This window comes from Ptychodera flava (genome assembly GCF_041260155.1).
Source record: "Ptychodera flava strain L36383 chromosome 3 unlocalized genomic scaffold, AS_Pfla_20210202 Scaffold_25__1_contigs__length_14229661_pilon, whole genome shotgun sequence".
In the NCBI taxonomy this organism is placed as follows: domain Eukaryota; kingdom Metazoa; phylum Hemichordata; class Enteropneusta; family Ptychoderidae; genus Ptychodera; species Ptychodera flava.
Window position 1 is genome coordinate 2,772,303 of NW_027248279.1, and position 5,108 is coordinate 2,777,410.

The following is a 5,108-nucleotide window of genomic DNA, read 5'->3' on the forward strand; positions in this document are numbered from 1 at the left end:
AATGAGGAAAAAATTACAGAAAAAACATTTGCGATACTACATATTATAATTGTAGAAAGCAAATCTATAAAATTAAGAAATAGTCCTGTGAAACCCTTTAAATTAACTCCTTAATTGCATATTGTGATATTCATAGATAAGGGGAGTTGTAATGAAGCCTTACATCGCCTTTAACATTCAACTTTCTGCTACTCATTAAGTAATGTCAAAAGAGGTATTGTGTATTCAACTCACGTTCTGTGTTTTATTCTTCGACCTTACATATTTTGGTTCTTCGTCACTGATGACTTCATATATTTTTGGATTATCGACTTAAAAAGAGAATATTTGTCACAAAACAAGAGATCATAGATACATTCCAAGTTGTTTATATATATGAATGGATCGTTCGAAGAGAACATAGCCATAATTAGGACATAGCGTCAAACTTACATGAAGCAAAAAACTAACAAAACATTCGTAGTAACATCATTGATTGCACCCTGAAAGGCTGGCACCGTCATTTACAGTATTAAGGGATTGAAACAAGGAGTTGACAAGCAGTACACTTGAGATGAAATCACATGCTGATTTTACACAGAGTCATTATGCTGAAATTACGAAGATGTTTGACTGAAGTATACTGCTTTCGTCAACTGATCAGACAAGATAAATACAAATAACAAAATAGATACATATACATGTGGAACGTGTGGAAGTTTGTAATTAACCTTTTCTTACAATCACAGAGTCCAATTAAAACGTGGATGGATGTTGTAAATATCAACCGCTAATAATAAAAGACCCTTACCTCCCTTTTTCCTTGAAGTTGAAGTTAAGCTAATGTCTGCTTCTAATTGACCGTCTGTTGATAAACAACGTCCGTAATGGTTTTACTTCTTAAACTATCACTGACGCAAGAGTAAACAAATTCAGAAGGACTACATAAAGCTTATCTTCAGTGTGGCCATTTGAAAATGGCAGTGAAGATTGTTGAAATATAGATATATCGTACAATTCCTGCTGGTATCCTAAGAGATTCGCGTATAGAGTTTAGAATGAATTTAGAATGAGCTAAGAATAAAACTGAACGCAACATATGTGGAATGCCTTACGTACAAATATTAAACAAAGTACAAATTTTATGCCTTCCAATGCAACCTGAAAGACAATAAAAGAACAGATATTCCCCTGTATTTTCTCTTCTTGTACGTCTTTCCGTGATCTGGAGTTATTCAGATTTTTTCAGAATGAGCCGCGATAAAAAATACTGTAAAGTAACTCGGACACTTAATAAAAAAGTAAATTAAAATGAAATACAAACTAGTCAAGTACTTAAAATCTTGCTTGAGGAAAAAAAAAGAAACGGAACGAGGTCTTTGCAAGAAGCGCAGGCGTCTCAGAACCGACATTCTAGCTCTACAATGAAAATCGGAACAAATATTAACATAATATGTTAGTTAATTACAAGTTAGTTACTGGCGATAAGAATGTCATTCAAAGTTTCAAAATTAGAAAATTTATGTCAACTTCAACCTGGTAGTGTCTCGCTGGATGAATCTGTGCTTATACCGAGAAATATAATGTTCACATTACAACAATTTTTGTTAACAAGTCGCGGAGGTGTATTGTATACATTCGAATATCCTTTCACAAATCTTACATCCGATCACAAATTAACAATGAGTATTATTGAAATATTGATTGCATATTTAAGTTATTACACCTTAATTTTAACTATGTTTGTTCGTTACGACTGCTCCAAGCAGATGGTTATGCGTGCCTGATCAATTGTAGATCTTATTTGCTTACTTCATGCCAGAGAGGCAGCGAATGTCAAGTGCCTGTTAAGCCTCCGCTTTGATAACTTTTATTACTATTAATTGAGAGGGGCGACTATACCTTCCGCATTGAAAATGAACGATTATGTCCTTCACAGGAATAGAGAGGCCATAAAGATAAAGTCATATTCAAGTGAAAATAACTTGCATATTTAGTTTACAAAATTATCATCCTAAAGCAAGGATTACCTTAAAGTGATTATATCCTCATTCCAACTTTTCCCCACACAGAAACTGAACAGGTCGGTCCAGTCAACCTCTCTCAATCCAACTGCTCTCAATGTTTATCTCGTCAAGATATCTATCATACGTTCTTACACACTTTTCCCAGATTCGTGAACCTAATTGGTCACAATTGGCTGTTCTGGCCATCTTGATCAGCCCTTTTAAATTGTTTGGTAAGTGACTTGGAAAGCAACATTGAAATAAAAATTCTAATTAGCAGTTAGCGAAACACAGGAAAACATTACACCTTGCAAGTAAAATAAGGGACGCAGCTGCACACATCGACTATTAAATCATGTTTGAGTCGTGTTGTTTAATGTTTTGTGGTATGGTTGATTGTGTAATGTTTTAGTGACTATTTAAGGTAGTATATTCATGCTGTGCACTGTGTTATGTGTCGACTTTTGGTGTAAAAATTAGCCATGGCGAAACGAAGCCGGGTCGGTTATGTCTGAGATCACTGTGATTCTTTTGACGCTTCGTTTCGGAACCCTGAGTAGTTCCTTTATCAGTCGCTTGAGTTTATAGGTTTTGTTTGGTTCTTGTTTGATTGCATTGCTCTACTAACAGTGTTGTTAGGATATATGTTTTGATTTGTTACAGCTTTGTTGAGACGCTGTTACCACGTCGTTGCTGTTCGTTTGTTTGTTTAGTCTTGCCTTCACTAATGTGTCTTTTATGTTTTTGTTTCGATTGTATGCGATTATTATTTGTTTCGGAAAGATTAGTTTCAGTATTTCATGGGATATATTGGGCCGGGTATCTTTGTATGAGCTCCTCACCCACGTAGTTTTATTGGGTGAGTGAATGAGTGAGAATATATTTTCTTAAAGGAGATTCTCGCTCCAGGGTCTATGCTGTGATGTACTTCAGAAAAAAAATACGCAAGAAAGTTCAGGTTTGGCTACTCCTTGGTCTTTTCCAGTAACCATGAGCTATGTCTACGCTAAGCTAATGCACCATAGGTACGATGCAGTGTGGACCAGTGTGTACATGTTCTGTCCATAAGTTACCCTCCACCACAATGGTGGGAACATCGTGGACGAACATAATCACCGAACACAGACTTGAGTGGCTGCATATTTTGCCCGGACTAAAGACCACATGCCAATAAAAGAAAGGCCTCGGTGGCTACTCTGGCGTCTGCACGCACGCTAGTCCGTTCGTTGCGGAAGGGCTATACGGCTACGGCGTAGTCATAGCCGAGCACTCATGACTCATACCGGCTGTATGGCTAATAGCTTACCATCGTGCATCGGGTGATACCGTGAAAGAAAAATGTTTTAAGTAAATACTAATAGTAACCTTTGTGGTTTTATTTTACGGCCACGTGTACGTTTGTTCGTGGAGTTCTCTTCTAACTCCATGGTTGGTTTCTCGCTACGATCATGGAGCCAGGAGCGGAGCTAGTACCTCCATGCTATATGGCAAGCCACCGTGGGCACGCATTACGGAATACCTTGGTCATTACATGCTCACTGTGTTTCGAATGTCGTTACAAACGGCTATGCTAGGTCTGCATAGTTTTCCTTGTTTGATGAACATTAGTGTTGTATTTGAAGGGAAATTTGTGAAAGCAACAAATTTGTCTTGCTTTATTCGGAATCGTAACTGTCTTACAAAGAGTAATCTTAATTCACTGCCCACGTGCGGGGGTTGTCAACCTGATGTAATAGCCATTCCCCAGATTTCCAACAGATATGAGTGTGTGCGTAAACAAGAAAAGTAAGCTCATGACCTACGTGGTAGGTATGACCGATTTGCCCCAAAGAGGCCATACCCACTACTTCTAAATCTGTGTGCGGAAAAGCTGTCATGCAATGTTTCCAATTTAGAAGATATTCATGAGATAAGTCAATGTTAGCATGACCATATCATGAACAGGAAAGTTGATTGAACCATCAACTAACTATAATATCGCGCAGTTTAGCAAGGTGACACGATCAAATACATTTAACTCTTTTAACGACAGTTGTCTAGTTTAACCAGTATATCAAGGTGACAATAATATCTGTCTTCAACTTTAAGGTGTGGCCTCAGCAACTATAATTCAATGTCATGACTCACCTTCTTGTACAACTTGCTTTCTTCGTGACTGAATCTTAAAAATTATTATCATTATAACAAGTATAATTACAAGTACTAATGCAGAAGTCAAGGTACCCGCCAAATAACCGGTGCTATTACCGTTACTCCTACCCGCACCTGAAATGTAGTTGACAATAGAGATATTATTAGGATTTTTTCGAAATTATATTGTTCGCAATATGTATAAACTGTCATAATGGTTAGGCTATTGTTTGACTTAAGATATGACAAATGACTTAATTTCCCTTTGCGTCTACATTCTGTGTACAAAGTATGATACAGAAATACGTAGAACAGTATATCACGGTAAATTATGTATTCCATATTATTATGGATACAATACAAGCTTAAGTGACACACTTCAATCGTTTCGTTACTAGTTTCACGTAAGATTGCGTGGACAGGCTTGATTGAGAATGATATTGGAAAGGGTATGCCAAATTGTTCCAGCGGGCTAATTTTTCGTGTGACGGCCCTGCCATACCAATATAGATTGCGCATATCTCAAGGCAAGAAAAAATACCTGACGTCCAGTACATGTAAATCAGGAAAGCGTGACGTTAAATGCAAATATTGAAGTGCTTCAATGAAAGTAATAATAGGATTTCTTATTTATCAACCTCCCTTTGTTAGGTTTTTTAATGTGGTAATGCTAAATATGCCTCCTTTTAAAACGCGGTTGTTGATTTTTTTAACTGATGGTGTTCATTGTTTTCTTCAGCAACTAAACCCTAGATGCAAACAAAAATATTTGCACAAACAATTATTCAGGGATTTCTATAATAGCGTGGAGCTACTCACTTTGTTCTATTGCATGGAAAACTACATCTTCACATACTCCGCCTGACGTACAATATGTTACTCTGTATTCCGCATTTCTATAACCGACAGTGAACTCTGTTATATGTCTTGGGATGCAATCTTCATCGTTTCCCAAACAGAATGACTGTTGCTGTCAAACATCTCAATCTTGAC

The 5,108-nt window shown here is 37.0% G+C and overlaps 1 long non-coding RNA gene across 1 annotated transcript; it reads right to left on the reverse strand.

Annotated features, from left to right (window-relative positions):
• Nucleotides 1–233: 233 nt before the first annotated feature.
• LOC139125358 (uncharacterized) lies at nucleotides 234–4,542 on the reverse strand. The gene is made up of 3 exons (XR_011550208.1): nucleotides 4,113–4,542; nucleotides 791–844; nucleotides 234–311 (listed from the first exon to the last, which is right to left on the reverse strand). It is a non-coding gene; the product is annotated as an uncharacterized lncRNA (long non-coding RNA).
• Nucleotides 4,543–5,108: the final 566 nt, after the last annotated feature.